General features: G+C 40.3%; 1 pseudogene; it reads left to right on the top strand.

The window, feature by feature from the left end:
- The first annotated feature begins 364 nt into the window (after positions 1-364).
- Positions 365-1449, top strand: LOC135227713 (olfactory receptor 8G50-like; annotated as a pseudogene).
- Positions 1450-21775: the final 20326 nt, after the last annotated feature.

Raw genomic sequence — 21775 nt, 5'->3', positions numbered from 1 at the left:
GAGTCAATTTTAAACTCATATCGGTTCCACGTGATAGAGCAGAAGTATCCCATAGAGCCTTCTAGGCTTTAGTCTTTACAAAAGCAGATTGTCAGGTCTTTCTTCTACAGAGCCACTGAGTGGGTTTCAACTGCAAGCCTTCCATTTAGCAGAAAAGTACTTAACTATTTTACCACCAGGGCTCAGAACACTCAATATTCTAAGTTACCAGAACAGTTCTTTGGATGTTCGGAGACTGGTCAGGACTAAGACCAACACATAAAACAGAAACAAAAAAGAATTAATTTCATCTGATGTTTATTTGCATGATCTATAAACTGGGACAACAGAGTCTTTAACTTCCAATGTAGAGCAGGTACAGGGAGGGAGAATTGGAGATACCTGAATGACAAGACTTGCATCTATTTCTCACTGCATAAATAACCACCTATGTCTAATTTCTTCTTCTCTTCCTTCATAAAATTCCCAGAGGGAAATGGCAGCAAGAAATCACTCCACAGTGACTGAGTTTTATCTTTGCTGGGTTAACTGAAAAGCCAGAACTACAGCTGCCCCTCTTTCTTTTCTTCCTAGGAACCTATGTGGTCACAGTGGTGGGGAACCTGGGCATGATCACATTGATTGGGGTCAGTTCTCACCTGCACACCCCCATGTACTATTTCCTCAGCAGTTTGTCCTTCATTGATCTTTGCTATCCCACTGTCATTATCCCCCAAAATGCTGGTGAACTTTGTGATAGAGAAGAACACCATCTCCTATCCTGAATGCATGACTCAGCTCTACTTCTTTGCTTTTTTTGTTATATCAGAATGTCATATGTTGGCTGTGATGGCATATGATCGCTATGTTGCCATATGTAAGCCATTGCTTTACAATGTCACCATGTCTGATTAGGTCTGCTCCTGGTTGGTAGTTGAGGTATATATAATAGGCTCGATTGGCGCCACAGCTCACACAGTTTGCAAGCTAAGGATGGTTTTCTGCGAGGATAATATAATCAACCATTATTTCTGTGATATTTTTCCACTACTGGAGCTCTCATGTTCCAGCACTTATACCAATGAAGTGGTAATTTCGAGCTTCAGTGCATTTAATGTTGTAACACCAACCTTGACCATCCTTGGCTCCTATGTCTCCCTCATTGCCAGTATCCTGAGAATCCTCTCCACTGAAGGCAGGTCCAAAGCCATCAGCACATGCAGCTCCCACATTTTGGCTCTTACAATCTTCTATAGTTCTGTAGCATTCATGTACCTGCAGCCATCAAACATCGGCTGCATGGACAAAGGGAAAGTGTCTTCTGTGTTTTACTCCATTATTGTGCCAACGCTGAACCCTATGATCTATAGCCTGAGGAATAAGGATGTCAAAGTTGCTCTAAATAAAATCACTGAGAAAAGATCATTTTGCAGTAGCAAATATTTAGAATTCTTGAAGAAGATCCAGTAAGGAGGGAGTTCAGAGAAAGCAACATATATTCATAAACAGTGAGATTAGTGCCATCACTTGATTTTTTGGAAGAAAGGTCTAAGGATACACTAGATACATAGTGTCATGTGCAGGGCTGTCACATGCAGGGCAGCATCAATTGTAGGAAGTCTCAGAGGTCACCAGTAGTAACCCATATTGCCTCTAATCATTTTTAAACATCTTCAAAGGCCTTCGTGTGGTGAGATTATAATTTATATACATGGAATTTGGCACTTTGTTAGATAAGATTTACCTATCATAATACATAGAATGATCTGTGTGGTCTGTGTCCTTTGATCTTAATACTTCATGTATTATCCCTTGTTTACCAAGAAGTGTACAAACAAACTCATCTGGAAAAAAAAGATCTGTAAAATAAATAATTTTTAATCACTTGAAATCCATGTGTGAGTAATTTTTATTGTATTATTCCTGGCATTGAACGAAGACATCCAGTGAAAAGCTTTTTTTTTCACATGATGGGTGATAAATTGAAATAACTTTATAAAAATTGTATGTTTCAGAGGATTTATTTTTATTTATACAGTAAAACTTTTTAAAGAAATTATAATAAAAAATAATTTTTTGTTAGATGATACAAATCTTTGAATGACATGAAAATCAGTCTGAACTTCATTTATAGACCATGGGGAATATTGAGGACTTTTAAGAGTTTAATATCAGTAAAATCATTGTGAATCTCTGTATTACTATGTGTGTTAACGAAAAAAGACCAAAAAGAAAGTGAAGCTAAGGAAGGAAATTATGGCCATCATTATTGGAATGAACATGTTGAGCAAATGAAAGACATTTTAGAGAGAAACTCAATAAAAAAAACCACACCAAACCCACTGCCCTCGAGTCGATTCCGACTCATAGCGACCCTATAGGACAGAGTAGAACTGCCCCATAGAGTTTCCAAGGAGTGCCTGGCAGATTTGAACTGCTGACCTCTTGGTTAGCAGCCGTAGCACTTAAACACTACATCACCAGGGTTTCCAGAAACTCAATAAGCTGTGACTAAAACAACAACACAACATTTATTAAGTTTTATTAAGTTCTGGTCAACAGCCAATAACGGTACTAAACACTTTCCAGGTGTTATTTTAAGTGTGTTTCACACCACTACCAAGAGATAAATATAAACATCTGTTTTTTTAGAGGCTTGGAGATTAAAAATTGTTTGCCCAAGGTCACACAGCAAGTATGTGGTTGAGCAGAGATTTGAATGCAAGACTGCGTAACAATACCCTATTGCCGTTGAGTTGATTCCTACTCATAGCGATCCTACAGTACAGAGTAGAACTGCCCTATAGAGTTTCCAAGAAGCAGATGATGGATTTGAATTGCCCACACTTTGGTTAGCAGCCTAGCAGTTAATCACTGTGTATATAACAGTCCAATGAAATTTATAAAATCATGAAATGCTAGACTTGAAAGAGGTAATAAAGATGACATATCCAGTGTTTTCTGCAGTGTGTTTGTCCTTGAACAATACAAGTGTTAAGTGGTTATGCAGGCTATGCTTAAAAAAAAAAAAACAAACAGCACTAATTGTGAGTACTTGGCCGCATACTAAGGCAGCTGATTTCATTCCTGGTTACGTCTGACTGCTAGAATGTTCCTACTTCTTGTGAAACAAAATATGTCTCTCCATGGTTTCCAGCAGTTTGTTTTACTTTAATCTCTTGAAGACACACAAAAAGAGTCCAAAAAAAAAATCAAAAAAGCCATTGTTGTTGAGTGGATTCAGGCTGCTAGCCACCCTATAGGACAGAGTAGAAGTGCCCCCATAGGGTTTCCAAGGCTGTCATCTGCACAGAGCTGACTGCCACATCCAAAAGTCTGGACACAACAATGACAGGAATGGAAGGGGGGCAGTGTTGTGGCAACTAGAAATGGATCAAGAAAGTTTGGCATAAATCGGAATAAATACCTTCTACTTGGCTTGCTAAGTCATTTGGTAGGCAAGTCAGAATTACAGTAGTAATGATGTTATAGTCATATTTGTCTATTCAACAGAAATCCACAAGGACATTAATTATGTAAAAAATTGATTAAGTAAGAAATTGAAATAACGTATCAGGATATAGAAAATATACATACATTTAAAATCATATTAAGGGAAATATATGATTCACAATTAATTGAACTCACTTATTATGGAAAAATTAACATTAAACTGAAAGGATATTTAAGAGTTTTTTGTAGTGGTGGAAAAAAGGGTAATTTTTTTTCCTTTTTTATACTTTTTAAAAAATAGAAAATAATTATATTTTCTCTAAAATTTATCTCGTGATTAAATTGGAATTTTGTCTGTTTAAGATTGTAAAACTAATTCATGAAACTTAAAGATACAGAAATCATAAGAAAGCAAAAAGATCTCATAATCCCACAGATCATTCATGACAAGCTTCAGTGTCCTGTTAATGATCTTTGTTTTATAAATGTGAATGTGCAGACCATTTTTTTTATGTTTTTGTTTTAACATTGAGAACTGACTCCAGGACATAGGTCAGAGAAGCTTGCCCAGGACGAATGGATGAGGAAAGAGTAGGTCTGAGGAACTGAATTATAAGGGGTCTCCCAGAAAGTAGGGGTCTGATAAAGCACTGGGCAGCTGGCATAGGCTTAAAGGTCAACCAAAAGTTTTCTACACACACATTTAAAAATTTCTAATAAAACATTTGTCTCGAAAGTAATCAGTGCCTCAGGAAAGCAGACATAAATTACAGCCACATTTAATTGGGCTGTTTGGTACACGGTCTTGGACACTGGGGCATTTTTGTCCTCAGACTGTAGAACAGGGAAATGAGCATGAGGATCATTACTATGGAAAACATAGGCTATCTTCTCCTGAGATGACAGGTTGGGATTCTGACAAAAATACAGGAGGATGCTTGAACCATCCAAACAAACAACTGCAAGTTGAGAGACAAAGATTTTGAGAGCTGGGCTCACTATCAGTTGAGCAAATTCAAAGAGGAAATTAAGACGGAAAAAAAAAAAAATGTGTTACAGCATATTGAAGAAATTTGAGAGTTTTTTTTTTTTATTAGCCAATCACTATCATTATATTGGCACTCTAGATCTCATAGATGACATCATTTTAGACTGAAAACAATTTTTAAAAAACTGGACAAAATATATAAGTGTTTGTAGGCCATGGACGAGTATTACAAAACTATGATTACTGAGTAGAGAAAAACTCATCACCTAAGCCTCACAACCATGTTTGCTCTCTGCTAGGAGACAATTTCCTGACTGCAAAGCAGCAAACTGGTGTTCAAAGTATGGCAGTCCCACCTATCTGAAGAGCAAGACCTCCCTGACACAGACGTATCTATTATGAAACCCTCTTATCAGGTGCATATGCACTTGTGTTTTCATGTATTACTGGTGAGTTGACCATTTTGCCATCGAAAAATATTCTTCTTTGCCCGTGGTAGATTTCTTTTTCTGATATCTAGTTTCACTGATATTGATATAGCTATTTTAGCTTTGTTTTTACATTGTATATTTTTCCATCTTTTTTACTTTTTAACCTCAGTAACTTTACATTTAAAGTGTCTGTGTGTGTGCATGTGTGTGTGTGTGTGTGTGTGGTTTCTGGTTGGTTATTTTATTTTTTTAGAAAACATGTACTTCTATTTTTTTTTCTCCCCGAAATTCTCTGCTTTTGAATTGGAGTTTTCAGATTATATTTAAAGTAATTTTGATACGATTACGTTTAAACTTACCATATTGCTACTTGTTTTCTATTGGTAACAAAAATCTTTGTTTTTTGTTTTTTGTTTTTTTTTGTATTCTGTTTTCTCTCTCCTATTGGCTTGTTAGGAGCACAGTAGTGCAGAGGTTACAAACTTGGCTTCTAATCAAAAGGTTGGCAGTTTGAATCCACCAGCCATGCCTTCAAAACCCTGTGGGACAGTTCTACTCTGTCTTATAGGGTTGCAACGAGTCAGAATTGACTCCATTGCAAAGAGTTTGGTTTTGGTTTTATTGGCTTATCAAAGAGTCCTGGTGACCTGGAGACGAAAATGGTTAAAGGATCTGCTTCTGAACTGCTAAACTCATCCAGCAGCTTCACAAGAGAAAGATCTGGTGATATGCTTCTGTAAAGATTACAGTCAAGAAAACCTTTGGGGCTGTTTTATTCTGCCACATGGGATTGATAGGAGTTGAGATCAGCTTCACGGCATCTAACAACAACATTAAAAACATTGACTTATCAGTTATGCCTTTGTTTTTATTTTTGATGACTGATAAAGGTTTTACAACTTTAGTTTATTATAGTCTATTTTCAAGTAATATCACACCATGTCATGTATAATGTAGGAAATTTATAGTATACTTCCACTTATCTCCTCCCTTGATTTGTACTACAGTTGTTAACCATTTTACTTCTACTTAAGTTACAATATTTATAATACATTGTTATTATTATTCAATAGTATTAACCTTTCAAAGAACTTTTAAGTTGATAAAAATGCCGTTTATATGTCCCTGTAAATTTGCTATTCTTTTTTATATTGTGTAGACAGAAATTTCCATTCTGTTTATTTTCTTTGTGTGAGAAAGTGAGAAGACGTCCTTTAATATTTCTTGAAGTTCATGCCTGATAGAGGCAATTATTACTTTTTTATTCATGTAGAAATATATTTATTTTCCAAAAATCACTTTTTAAGTATATTGACAGTTTGCATAAAATTTTAGGTTGATTATTATTTTGTGTAGTACTTCAAAAATGTTTTCCCACTGACTGCTCTGACAGCAATCACAATAGGGGGCCCCAATCAGAGCTGGAGAAAAATGCAGCACACAATTCTAACTCACACACACACACACAGAAATGACTAAACTTACTGGTCTGACAGAGACTGGAGAAACTCTGAGAGTCTGACCACCAGACACCCTTATAGCTCAGTAACGAAGTCACTCCTGAGGTTCACTCTTCAGCCAAAGATTAGACAGGCCTGTAAAACAAAACAAGACTAAATGGGCACACAGCCCAGGGGCATGGACAAGAAGGCAGGAGGGAACAAAAAAGCTGGTAATGGGGAACCCAAGTTCAAGAAGGGGAGAGGGTTGACATGTTGTGGGGTTGGCAAGCAATACCACCAAACAAGATGTATATTAAATGTTTAATGAGAATCTAATTTGCTCTGTAAACCATTTAAAATACAAAATTTTTTTTTTTTACTTTTTCACATTTTGTTCTGACTTTTATCTTTTAAGAAAAAGATATCAAATTGTTGTTCCTTTAAAAATAATAGCCATTTCTTTACCACATTTATAATTTTCTCTTGGCCTTTACTTTTTTAGTAGCTCCCCTCTGATATGCTTAAATGTGGTTTTCTTTTCATCATTCTTGGGATTTACAGTGGTTTGTGAAGAGGATTTGAAGCACTTACTGCTGAAGATCAAAAACTACAGCCTTCAGTACAGATTGCACCTCAATATAAGGAAGACAAAAATCCTCACAACTGGACCAACAAACAGCATCATGATAAACAGAGAAAATACTGAATTTGTCAAGGATTTCATTTCACTTTGGATCCACAATGAATGCCCAGGGAAGCAGCAATTAAGAAATCAGATAACTTATTCCATTGGCAAATTTGCTACAAAAGACCTCTTTAAAGTGTTAAAAAGCAAACGGGTTGGGTAGAGGACTAAGGTGTGCCTGCACCAAGGCATGGCATTTTTCAGAGCCTCATATGCATTCCAAAGCTGGATAATGAATAAGGAAGAGCAAAGAAGAATTGATGCCTTTGAATTATGCTGTTGGTGAAGAATATTAAATATACAATAGACTGCCAGAGTAACAAACAAATCTGCCTTCAGACCTAGAGTCAGCAGAGTCCTGCTTTAAACATAATGTGTGAATCATGGGTTAAGGTAGCAACAGAATATTTGAATTTAGGATTCTCCTGGAGAATCCAAGATATATTGTTATATTATTTTGGGAATTAAAATGTAGTTTGGGTTGACTTGTGGAAAAGTCCAGTATGAGAGAGAAATTTTGTTGTTGTTGTCATTGTCAGGTGCCCTCGAGTCTGTTCCCACTCACAGAGACCCTATGTACAACAGAACAAAACACTGCCTGGTCCTGTGCCATTCTCACAATCTTTGTTATGCTTGAGTCCACTGTTGCAGCCACTGTGTCAATTCATTTCACCAAGGGTCTTCCTCTTTTTCTCTGACACTCTATTCCACCAAGCAGGATGTCCTTCTCCAGGGACTCATCCCTCCTGATAACATGTTGAAAGTACGCAAAGTCTTGCAATCACCGCGTCTAAGGAGCATTGTGGCTGTACTTCTTCCAGGACAGATTTATTCATTCTTCTGGCAGTTTCTGGTATATTAAATGTTCTTGGCCAACACCATAATTCAAAGGCATCGATTCTTCTTCGATCTTCTTTATTCTTTGTTCATCAATAGAAGGATTCAGGAAAACAATACAAGAAAAAAACGACAGAATAATCACGCTGCTAGAAACCATACAGAAACAGAAAATAGAAATTCAAAAGAGTAACAATCAAATTTTAGAATTAGACAATTCCGTAGAAGGTTGTAAGAACAGAATATAGACAAGGGAAGACAGAATTAGTGAGATTTAAGATAAATCCCTTGACACCAATTTGTCTGAGGAAAAATATAAAAAAACAAAGTGAAGAAAGCCTAAGGATTATGTGGGATACTATCAAGAGGAAAAACCACTGAGTAATCTGAGTACCAGAACAGGGGAGAGTAACAGAAAACACAGAGAGAATTGTTGAAGATTTGCTGGCAGAAAACATCCCTAATATCATGAAAGACAAGAAAATACCTATCCAAGAGGCTTAACGAACACCATACAGCTTAGACCCCAAAAGAGTCACCAAACTTTCTAAAACCAAAGAAAAAGAAAGAATCTTGAGAGTGGCTAGGGATAAACAAAACGTCACCTACAAAGGAGAACCAATAAGACAAAACTCTGAATGCACAGTAGAAACCACACAGGCAAGAAGGCAATGGGATGACATATAGAAAGCCTTGGAGGAAAAAGAAATGCCAGCTAAGAATTACATAGTCAGTAAAATTGTCTCTCAAATATAATGATTACATTAAGTAATTTCCAGATAAACAGAAATTAAGAGAATTTGAAAAGACCATGCCAAAATTACAAGACATATGAAAGGGAGCCCTCCAGTTAGAGAAGTAACATCAGAAAAAAATCCAAGACTAGAACACAGGACAGATCAGCCAGTTATCAACCCAGACAGAGGATCCACAATAAAAATTAAAGCTAAAAGACTGAAAATAGGGAATCAGAGGCGTCAATATGTAAACAATGACAATGTCAAATCTAAAAAGAGGGAATAAGCAGTATAATCACAGAACTTCAATATGTGAGAAAGTTAAGGTGATATTAGGAAATAAAAGACTGGTTTAAACTTAGAAAAGTAAACATAAATTTCAAGGTAAACAAAAGGAAGCTACCAAATCTACCCATCAAAATAAAAAGGAGGAAAAACATAGAGGCGGGACCAAGATGGCAGAATAAACAGACACTTCTGGTGAGACCTCTTACAACAAACACCTGGAAAAACAAGTGAAACGTGTATATTTATGACAACATAGAAGCCCTGAACATCAAAGGAAAAGTTAGAAAATGAATTATATAGCAGGGGGAGGAAGAGATGGTTCAGAAGCAGAGAGGAGTTACTGCACCTGAATTGCTGGGAGCCCTCAGGCTCCATTCCCAGGAGCGGCTGAGGTGGGCTGATACTAGCTTTTGGCTGCAGTTTCCGCAGTGAGGAGCAGCCAGCCACACAGCCTACTCACACGTCTGGAACCAGAGAAGAACTGCACTCTTGGCAAAGGCTGAGTACTTGCATATATTTTACCATATACCCCACCCCCAAGCTGACTTCAGGGACTGTTGATTTCCCTGGGCCTGAGATAGGCCCTGGTGAGCACCGAGAGCTATCCTTCCAACCCTGGACATGGAATAAATTCTCAGCTGGGGAAAAATAAAGTGCCAGCTCCACTAACTGGGGGAGCTCAGGACAGAAGCAGCTCTTGTCCAGGCATATATGGTCCATGAACTTCAGTACCTTTCCCCTCTTCATGGACCTGTGTGGGCCTATTTTAGGAGAGTAGGCCCCTGTTGGCAGACTACAATTGTTTCAGCTGTGCAGTGGAGAGACTGGTATTTGACATTTGACACCACTTTGCCTATTAAACAGAGTCCTCACCTACTCACATCAGGGGCCTAAGGGCTGGTGGCTTCACACAGGCCACACAGCCACCCATGACAGGGGTCCAAGGATAACTGGTACCTCCCAGTCCTTACAACCAAAACGTTGGGTGCCCACAGTCTGTCTGCAGAACCCACCCACCTGGACGCTATAGGGAAGAGGGACATGCTTTCCTCAGAGACACGGGGAATGATGCTCAGTCCCCAGCTTTATTCAGAGCGTGAACCCCTGCTGCAACCAGATACCGGTACCTTCACCAATCACCCCTGCCCCTCTAAGACTGTAGGACAGAGTCCGTACCGCACACTTGATGACCAGCTACCTGGACACCTAAGCTGAATACATACAAGAAAAGTGAACGGACTCCTAGACTGACATACCTGATAACAGCTCTAGCCATCTGGAGACAGAACATCAGAGCTTTAAAAGTGAAAATAATCAAGCTAGCTCACTCAAGCAATGCATTGGGGTATACCAATAAAAAATAAAGCAAAGCAAGAAGCTACGACACAGTAAGCAAACATAAAATAAACTAATAAAATAACTTACAGATGGCTCGAAGACAACAGTCAATAGCAAATCACGTAAAAAAACCGCCCATGATCATTTCAACAAGCTCTCAAAACAATGAATCAGGAAATTTTCCAGATGAAAGTGCCTTCCTGGAATTACCGGAGGCAGAATACAGAAGATTAATATACAGAACACTTCAAGATATCAGGAAGGAAATCAGGCAATATGCAGAACAAGCCAAGGAACTCAAAGCTAAACCAGTTGAAGAAATTAAAAACGTTATTCAGAAACATAATGAAAAATTTAATAAGCTGGAAAAATCCATAGACACACAGCAATCAGAAACGCAGATTAGCAATAAAATTACAGAATTAGGCAATTCCATAGGAAGCCAGAGGAGCAGAATTGGTCAAGTGCAAGGCAGTATTTCTGAACTTGAAGATAAAGCACTTGGCACTAATATACATGAAGAAAAACCAGATAAAAGAGTTTAAAAAAAAAGAAGAAAACTTAAGAATCTTGTGGGGCTCTATCAAGAAAATAACTTATTAGTGATTGGAGTACCAGAACAGGGAACAGAAAATACAGAGAGAATTGTTGAAGATTTGTTGACAGAAAAATTTCCTGATATCATGGAAGATGGGAAGATATTTTTCCAACATGTTCGTTGAACCCAACATAAGGCAGGTTTTAAAGGAAAGTCACCAAGACATATTATAGTCAAACTTGCCAAAAGCAAAGCTAAAGAGAGAATTTTAAGAACAGGTATTTTTTTTTTTTTTTTAGGGATAAATGAAAAATCTCCTACAAAGGACAGTAAATAAGAATAAGCTCTGACTACTCAGCAGAAACCATGTAGGCAAGAAAGCAATGGGATGACTTATATAAAGCATTGAAGGAAAAAAACTGCCAACCAAGAACCATATATCCAGCAAAACTGTCTCTCAAATATGAAGGTGAAATTAGGACATTTCCAGATAAAAAGATTACCCAAACCCAGTAAAATAAGATTAGGGGATTCATAAAAACCAAACCAAAACTACAAGGAATACTTCTTTGTTTTGAAAATCAATATCAGGTATGAACCCAAGACTAGGACATTGGACAGAGCAATCAGATGTCAACCCAGATGGGGAAATCACAAAAATAAATCAAGATAAGAAAAAAAAAATGCTCAAAACTGGGAAATAGCAATGTTATTATGTAAAAGAAGACAACATTAAAACAATAAAGAGGGACTAAGAAATGTAGTTGTAGATCTTTCATATGGAGAGGAAGTCAAGGTGATATAAAGAAACAACAGTTGGGTTTAAGTTTAGAAAAAATGGTAGTAAATATTAAGGTAACCACAAAGGAGACAAACTATTCTACATATCAAAATAAAATAGAAGACAAAAACTAGAGACTCGGCAAAAACACAATCAATAACAAATAGGAGGAGAAGACAATATATAAACTACTTAGCACTAAAAATTAAGTGGGAAAAAGAAACTGTCAACAACACACAAAAAAGACATCAAAATGACGGCACAAAGTTCATACCAATCCAAAATTACACTAAATATAAATGGACTAAATGCACCAATAAAGAGACAGAGAATGGCAGAATGGGTAAAAAAAAACAGGATCGATCTATATGCTGCCTAAAAGAGACATGCCATAGGCTTAGAGACAGAAAGAAACTAAAACTCAAAGGATGGAAAAAAACATATCAAGTAAACAACAATCAAAAAAGAGCAGGAGTGGCAATACTAATTTCTGACAAAATAGATTTTAAAGTTAAATCCATCAGAAAGGATAAGGAAGGACACTGTATAATGATTAAAGGGACAATACACCAAGAAGATATAACCGTGTTAAATATTTATGCACCAACGACAGGGCTGCAAGATACATAAAACAAACTCTATCAGCATTGAAAAGTGAGATAGACAGCTCCACAATAATAGTAGGAGACTTCAACACACCACTTTCAGTGAAGGACAGGACATCCAGAAAGAAGCTCAATAAAGACGCAGAAGATCTAAATGCCACAATAAACCAACCTAACTTCATAGACATATACAGAACACTCCACCCAACAGCAAGCAACTACACTTTCTTTTCTAGTGCACATGGAACATTCTCTAGAATAGACCACATATTAGGTCATAAAGCAAGCCTTAGCAGAATCCAAAACAATGAAATATTACAAAGCATCTTCTCTGACCATGAGGCCATAAAAGTGGAAATAACAGAAAAAGCAGGGAAAAGAAATGAAACACTTGGAAAATGAACAATACCCTGCTCAAAAAAGACTGGATTAGAGAAGACATTACGGATGGGATAAAGAAATTCATAGAATCCAATGAGAATGAAAACACTTACTATCAGAACCTTTGGGACATGGCAAAAGCAGTGCTCAGAGGTCAATTTATACCAATAAATGCACACATCCAAAAAGAAGGGCCGAAATCAAAGAATTATCCCTACCACATGAACAAATAAAAAAAAGAGAGAGAGAGCAACAAAAGAAACCCTCAGGCACCAGAAGAAAACAAATAATAAAAAATAGAGCAGAACTAAATGAAATGGAAAACAGAAAACAATTGAAAGAATTAACAAAGCCAAAAGCTGGTTCTATGAAATAATCAACAAAATTGATAAACCATTGGCCAAACTGACAAAAGAAAAACAGGAGAGAAAGCAAAGAACTCAAATAAGAAATGAGATGGGCAATACGACAACAGAGCCAACTGAAAGAAAAAGTATGGCATCAGATTACTATGAAAAATTGTACTCTAACAAATTTGAAAACCTAGAAGAAATGGATGATTTCCTAGAAACACACTACCTACCTAAACTAACACAAACAGAGGTAGAACAACTAAATAGGCCCATACCAAAAGAAGAGATTGAAAAGGTAATCAAAGAACTCGCAACAAAAAAAAGCCCTGGCCCAGATGGCTTCGCTGCAGAGTTCTACAAAACTTTCAGAGAAGAGTTAACACTACTACTGCTAATGGTATTTCAGAGCATAGAAAAGGACGGAATACTCCCAAACTCATTCTATGAAGCCAGCATATCCCTGAAACCAAGGCCAGGTAAAGACACCACAAAAAAAGAAAATTACAGACCTATATCCCTCATGAACTTAAATGCAAAAATCCTCAACAAAATTCTAGCCAATAGAATTCAACAACATATCAAAAAAAAAAAAAAAATCACCATGACCAAGTGAGATTCATACCAGGTATGCAGGGATAGCTCAACATTCGGAAAACAATTAATGTAATCCATCACAGAATTAAAAGACAAGAATCACATGATTTTATCAATTGATGCAGAAAAGGCATTTGGAAAGGTTCAACACACATTCATGATAAAAACTCTCAGCAAAATAGGAATAGAAGGAAATTTCCTCAACATATTAAAGGGCATTTATACGAAGGCAACAACCAACATCATCCTAAACGGAGAGAGCCTGAAAGCACTCCCCTTGAGAATGGGAACGAGACAAGGATGCCCTTTATCATGACTCTTATTCAACATTGGTCTGGAGGTCCTAGCCAGAGCAATTAGGCTAGATAAAGAAATAAAGGGCATCCAGATTGGCAAGGAAGAAGTAAAATTATCTCTATTTGCAGATGACATGCTCTTAGACACAGAAAACCCTAAGGAATCCTCAAGAAAACTACTGAAACTAATAGAAGAGTTCAGCTAGAGTATCGGGGATACAAAATAAAAATACAAAAATCAGTTGGATTCCTCTACACCAACAAAAAGAGCATCGAAGATGAAATCACCAAATCAATACCATTTACAGTAGTCCCCAAGAAGATAAAATACTTAGGAATAAATCTTACCCGAGATGTAAAAGTCTTATACAAAGAAAACTACAATACACTTCTGCAAGAAACCAAAAGAGATGCACATAAGTGGAAAAAACGTATCTTGCTCATGGATAGGAAGACTTAACATTATAAAAATGTCCATTCTACCAAAAGCGATCTATACATTTAATGCACTTCCGATCCAAATTCCAACGACATTCTTTACTGAGATGCAGAAACAAATCACCAACTTCATATGGAAGGAAAAGAGGCCCCTGATAAGTAAAGCATTACTGAAAAAGAACAAAGTGGGAGGCCTTATTCTACCGGATTTTAGAACCTATTATACAGCCACAGTAGTCAAAATGGCCTGGTACTGGTACAACAACAGGCACATAGACCAATGGAACAGAATTGAGAATTCAGATATAAATCATTCCACATGTGAGCAACTGGTATTTGACAAAGGCCCCAGAACAGTTAAACGGGGGAAAAGACAGTCTTTTAAACAACTGGTGCTGGCATAATTGTATATCCATCTGCAAAAAAATGAGACAAGACCCATACCTCACACCATGCAAAAAAACGAGCTGAAAATGGATCAAAGTCCTAAATGTAAAATCTAAAACAATAAAGATCATGGAACAAAAAATAGGGACAACGTTAAGAGCCCTAATACATGGCACGAAGAGTATACAAAACATTCCTTACAACGTAGAAGAAAAACTAGACAACTGGGAGCTCCTCAAAATCAAACACCTATGCTCATCAAAAGACTTCACCAAAAAAGTAAAAAGGTTACCTACAGACTGGGAAAATGTTTTTAGCTATGACATTTCCGATCAACACTTGATGTCTAAAATCTACATGATACTGCAAAAACTCAACTACAGAAAGACAAACAACCAATTAAAAAATGGGCAAAAGACATGAACAGACACTTCACTAAAGAAGACATTCAGGTAGCTAACAGACACATGAGGAAATGCTCATGATCATTAGCCATTAGAGAAAAGCAAACCAAAACTACAATGAAATTTCATCTCACTCCAAGGCTGCCGCAAATCCAAAAAACACAAAATAATAAATGTTGGAGAGGCTCTGGAGGGATTGGTACATTTATACACTCCTGGTGGGAATGTAAAAAGGTACAACCACTTTGGAAACTGATTTGGTGATTCCTTAAAAAGCTAGAAATAGAACTACCATGGGATCCAGCAATCCCACTTCTTAGAATATACCCTAGAGAAATGAGAGCCTTTACATGAACAGATACATGCACACCCATGCTTATTACAGCGCTGTTTACAATAGCAAAAAGATGGAAGCAACCAGGGTGCCCATCGTCGGATGAATGGATAAATAAATTATGATACATTCACAGAAGGGAATATTACCCATCGATACAGAACAGTGATGAATCTGTGAAACATTACATAACATGGAGGAATCTGGAAGGTATAATGATGAGTGAAATTAGTCAGCTGCAAAAGGACAAATATTGTATGACCATTATTATAAGAGCTCGAGAAATAGTTTAAACAGACAAGAAAATATCGTTTGATGGTTATGAGAGGGGGGCAGAAGGGAGGATGGGAGAGCAGCATGTACTAATTAGATGGTAGATGAGAGCTACTTTAGGTGGCAGGAAGGACAACACACAATACAGGTGGGGTCAGCACAACTGGACTAAGCCAAAAGCAAAGAAGTACCCTGAATAAACTGAGTGCTTCGAAAGTCAGCATGGCAGGGGCAGGGTTTGGGGACCATGGTTTCAGGGGACATCTAAGTCAATTGGCATAATAAAATCTATTAAGAAAACATCCTGCATCCTACTTTGGACTGTGGCCTCTGGGGTCTTACACACTAGCAAGCCACCATCTAAGATGCATCAATTGGTTTCAACCCACTTTCATCAAACAAGAATGAAGAACACCAAGGACATGAGGTAATTATGACCCCGTGAGGTAGAAAAGGCCACATAAACCAGAGACTACATCATCGTGAGAGCAGAAAAACTAGATGGTGCCAGGCTACAACCAATGAATGCCCTGACAGGGAACCCAACAGAGAACCCCTGAGGGAGCAGGAGAACTGTGGGACGCAGAGCCCAAATTGTCATGAAAAGACCAGACTTAATGGTCTGAGACTAGAAGGATCCCAGTGGTCATGGCCCCCAGACCTGTTGGCCCAGGACAGGAACCATTCCCAAAGCCAACTCTTCAGACATGGATTGAACTAGACAGTCAGTTGGAGAGGGATGCCGGTGAGGAGTGAGCTTCTTGGATCAGGTGGACCCTTGAGACTATGTTGGCATGTCCTACCTGGAGGGGAGATGAGAGGGTAGAGGCAGTTAGAAGCTGGCAAAATGGACACCAAAAGAGAGAGTGGAGGGAAGGAGTGGGATGTCTCATTAGGGGGAGAGCAATTGGGAGTCTATATAGCATGGTGTACGTAAGTTTTTGTGTGAGAGACTGATTGGATTTTTAAACTTTCACTTAAAGGACAACAATTTTTTTTAAATATACATAAAATATAAATTTAATAAAAAGGTCCTCAGCGTATTTGTATTTCTTCAATTACTGCTTTATAGTTTGTGTTAGGGGCTTAAGACTTTTAACATTCTTTTTTTTCCTCTCAGTTTTTTCAAAGCATCTAGTTTAATGTAATGCACTTTATAGCTCTCAGAACTGCAGAGGGGCAAGGTTGCTACAGCAAAAAGTGGGTTACAATAGGGTATGGGTTTATTGCTGGAGATGGAAGACCAACAGTCTCAGAAAACAGCCAACTCTTGGGCACTGGCATTCGGGATGGGGGGACGGATGGCATTCTGGAAGATAAGCGCCCGGTGACCAGTGGCCCAGAAGCCTGGGTGGGCAGCAGAGTCTGGGGGGGAAGTAGGGCACCGGCCTGGGCGGCTGACAGAGTCATTTTCGCCCCCCGCCCCCAGGCAGATGCCCGCGGCAGGACGCACCGGACCCCCGCCCTAGCCTTGGCGTGGGCAGGAGTTGTGAGCGGCCTCGGCCCCCTGAGGCGCCCCCCTCCTGGGCCGCCTCCTTGGGACCCACACCGACCTTGCCCCAGGCGGCCAGGCTGGCTCAGTGCCCCCGCCGCAGTGCCAGGCGCAGGCTGGGGACGCCCATCGGCACCTGGGCCGAGGGCTCATGGGAGCGCGACGCCGAGTCCCGGCCAGGCCGCCGCCCTCCAGCGGTCCCTTAGCACCTCGCTCCACAGCGCCGGTGGCCGGCTGGGCGGGGAGGGGCGGGCGCGCGCGCCGCAGCGGCTGGCGGCGGGGGGCGTGGTTGTTGGGTGTGCTGCGGGCGCGCGCCCCCACGCCGCTGCCGCCTCAGTCTGCAGCTCCGCCTGCGCCCTCTGCTCCCGGCGTTGGGACCCAGTACGCAGGCCCGCCGAGCGGCCAATGAAGGCTGGAGGCCGGCGGTGTAGAGCCCGTCAGCCCCGAAGCCGCGTCCCGCACCCGGACATCCCGGTAAGCGGGAGCGAGGACACCGGGACCTGGCGGGCACCCCAAGGGGTAGGGCTGCGGGCGGCCCTCCGGGGACTCTGAGGTGTTTGTATGAGGGCCGCCCCCAAGGTGCCCCTGTGTAGGAGAATGATCCTATGTGTCTGCTGCTTCTGGCCCCTCGAGAGAGTTCCTGAGGAGGGTTGGAGAGCCGCCCCCATGGAGCACCCCTGTGTGAACGGAGCCTCCCCAGGAGTCTCTCTGTATTTGTCCCCCCGGGCTCCTCAGTGTAACTACGGACCCCCAAGGGCGGCCTCTGGACTTGCCTCTGTGGAAGAGAGTGCCCTGTTGTGAGGATATTCAGTCTGCTCAATGGATAGGCTCATGTGTTGGGGTCCTAAAACCTTTGACCCTCAGCCATGTGAGTGAACTTGGAAGCAGACCCTGTAGCTCCAGTCAAGCTTTCAGATGACTGCTGCCCTGGATGTCTGGACTGCAACCTCATGGAAGTCAGAAGCACCCTTCTAAGCCACTCCCAAATTCCTGACCCACATAGTATTTTTTGTTTTAGACCACTAAGTTTTGGGGCAATTTCTTAAGCAGCATTAGGTAACTAATGCACCCTCCTCAGTAGCAGTGGCCTTCCTGGGGATTAAAGCAGTGAGAGGAAAAACCAAGCCCGGTCTGTTAGGTGAATATTAAGATGATACAGATCCTAAGAATACGGTTTAATTCTAGACCAATCACAAATATTCTGCAAATAGTTCCAGCATGGAAGTGAAGGATGTCAGCAGGTTGCTGTAAATCTTCTCAAAAACACTATCTGAAAAGGAAATAAATGTGGAGAGAATAGCTCACCGCAGATCCATTTGAATATATTCATTTCAAAGCTGACCGATATCCTTACTGCCTGGATTTTTCAGCTTCTGATCTTCCACTTATTCTCTGATCACATTCTTATTCTTCTACTTTGTCACATGTGACACTCTCCCCCTGCAAACATAAACGAGAGGACCTCCCTAGGCCCATTTCTTGCACTCTTCACATTTATTTTTTCCTTATCTGCCCCTAAATGGATCTTATTTATGCAAAAAGTTTCCTATCTCTTTCGTTTCAAAATCTTTTGTCTCCCAATCTCACGTCTGTCTTCAAGCAGAGCTGCTTTCTTTCTGGTATCCCCATTTCCCAGATTGGTTTACTCTCATTTCTAATAGGAATATCATCAGCCACTCCATGCTTCGATCTCAATGGCCAAGTTCTGTCAGAAATTGCTCACAAGCTTTGGACCAAGGAACCAAGACCATCCGTGGAGACATGATCATCTTTCCCATTACAACTTTCTGCTTCATAACCTTCTCCCCTTCCCAGTAATCACCTCAGAGACCCAGATGTATTTACTAAGTGCTACCAACTTGCCAGGCACTATGCTAAAGAAGTAAATGTTTTATGCTCTTGAGTTCATATACTGCCAGTTTTTGAGCCATAAGGGGCAAATTATAGCTTTGCAGTGCACTTATAGGAGTTAACGTATATTATGGAGTCCCTGGGTGGCTCAAGGACCCTGGTTGCACAGCGGGTAAGGGCTCGACTGCTAACCAAAAGGTGGGCAGTTCAAATGCACCAGCTGCTTCTTGGAAGCCCTATGGGGCGGTTCTACTGTGTTCCATAGGGTCACTATGAGTCGGAATCAATGGCAACGGGTTAGGTGGCTCAAATGGTTAAACACTCAGGTACTAAATGAAAGGTTGGTGGTTCAAATCCACCTGGGGGCACCTCGAAAGAGAGATCTGGCGATGTCCTCCTGCAAGGTCACAGTCTTTGAAAACACTACTGAGTACAGTTCTACCCTGAAACACATAGGGTCACCGTAAGTGGGAATCCACTTGATGGCCACTGTTTTGTTTTTTTGGTTTTATGCCTTTTCAGAGGTGACACTGACACTTAGTCACTGTTTTTCCCTCTTCTGGCAGTCACATTCTTAGTCCCTCTGCCTTTACTCTATCAAATTAGTTTGTCCATAACCTTTGGGGAAACTGGCCACACTTGTAGCTTCATTTGATCTGGATCACCCAGATGTGCACGGAGCACTCAGAATGTCTGTGTGTGTATACTAACTTTTTTAGAGGTTCCAGTTATGCTGATTTCCCAAAGTCCCTTGGTCTTCTGTGTTAGATGAAGTTGCTATTCCTGAGGCCTATGCTTCTAGAAGCCAGTTGTCTGCTACCTTGCAAACTTTTACCCTTATATACAAGTGCTGCTTGTGCTACATTCTTCCAGATCAAATCCAGGACAGAAGAGATGCATTTTCAAGTTTTTGGTTACTGCCTGTCTTAGTTACCTCGTGGTGCTATAAGAGAAATCTCACAAGTGGATGGCTTTAACAAAGCGAAATTTATTCTCTCACCGTTTAGGAGGCTAGAAGTCCAAATTCAGGGTGCTAGCTCCAGGGGAAGGCTTTCTCTCTTTGTCAGCTTCGGGGAAGGTCCTTGTCATAAATCTTCCCGTGGCCTAGGAGCTTCTCAGTGCAGGGATCCCAGATGCAAAGAACGTGCTTCCCTCCTGCTCTTCTTGCTTGATGGTGATGAGGTCCCCCTCCTCTCGGCTTGCTTCTCTCTTTTATATCTCAAAAGAGATTGACTCAAGATACGACCAAGTCCTATAGATTGTGTCCTACCTCATTAACATCATGGAGGTTAGGATTTATAACACATACACAGGTAATTACATCAGATCACGCAATGGAGGACAACCACACAATACTGGGAATCATGGCCTAGCCAAGTTGATGCACATTTTTTGGGGACACAATTCAATCCCTAACAGTGCCTTTAGGTCAGCTGCTTTCCTGTGGGCCAGGACAGAGTACTACAGGATATCGCATAAATGCAGGTGATGTTGACCTTATCATCGTGGTTGTGGAAACTGGCTAAATCCCAAAACTTAACAGCCCTTCCTATGGTCAGAGAAATCACCCATAGCTACTGTATGGGTTACCTGTTCTTATCCCTCCTAGCCTTGATTCACAACTTAGGTTCCACCTCTGAGGAAGCAGAGTGGTTATGATGAGCTTGTGACTGTGTAGTTTCTAGAAACAAGTTCTCAAGATTTGGTCTGATGAGCCCCTTTGGGGATACTGGCACTATGATCTCAAGTAAACCCTTTGTTTTCTCCAATCATCTTTGCAAAATTTATTCAACAAATATTTATTGAACATTTTCTCCTTGTGATCCTATTTAGATTGTTCCTCCCTTCCGAGCTCAAAGAAAATCTGGAGCTACCTGTTAAACCTACGGTTTTTTTTCAAGTTTTCGTTACTTTATTGCTGCTGGGGAAAACCTTCCCACCTTCTTCTGCAAGATCACTGTCAGTTTTGTTGTTGCTGTTGTTTTTAGCTTTTTCCAACATATGCCACGCTCATATCAATTATCAGGTGAAGGCACTCAAGGTTACTTTCCATTTAACATGAAGAACAAGGGAGCCATGGCTTATTAGGAAGGCTGTGGACCCTCCAGAGCTACTTATTTTTATAGAGAGCTGAAGGAGAAGGGTTCCCTAGATGCCTTCTCTTTCCCTATTTTTTCCCTATCTCCTGCTGCGTAAGAACGTACCACAAACTTGGTGGCTTAAAACCATACCCATTTATTTTTTTTTGTTTTCTGTGGTCGGGAGTATAGGCAGGGCTTAGCTTAGTCCTTTGCTTATGGTCTCACAAGACTGCAATCAAGGTGTTCACTAGGATGTGTTCTCATCTGGAGGCTTGAAGGTAGAAGAATCCGCTTCCAAGCTCACTCAGGCTTTTGGAAGAATTCATTTCTTACCTTCCTGAGGTACAGTTGTTCCAAAGTTTGCACTTAAAAGTACTACGGGTTTAGAGTTGTCCCTGGAAATAGGTTTGGAGTAGGGGGTAGGGTTGACAGGTGTGGAATCCTGGTTAACATTAAGATTTGGGTTAGAACTACACATGTAGTCATGCCATGCGTCATGGCCTCCGTCCTGGGGAACCAAGGCCTGCATCTTCACGGGGCCTTGAGAGTGCCCTTGGCAGGTGTGTCTATCTGCTGTGTTGAAGGGGCTGGGGGCAGGGCCCTGCAGGGATGGAGGCAGTAGTAAATTGGTGGCCCTTGTGGAGATGGGTGCATAGGTGAAGGATGAGGGCAGTAGATCTACTGCAAGCCCTTGACATTTTTTTAAGAGCATGCAGAGAAGTTGGTGAGACCAGGGGTATGCACGTGAATCCACTGCTGTCTCTATTAAAGAACAAGCAGTGAAACAGA

Source organism: Loxodonta africana, chromosome 15 (assembly GCF_030014295.1).
Source record: "Loxodonta africana isolate mLoxAfr1 chromosome 15, mLoxAfr1.hap2, whole genome shotgun sequence".
Taxonomy (NCBI): Eukaryota; Metazoa; Chordata; class Mammalia; order Proboscidea; family Elephantidae; genus Loxodonta; species Loxodonta africana.
Note: the sequence above shows the minus strand (reverse complement) of the source record. Positions and strands in the feature narration are given on the sequence as shown.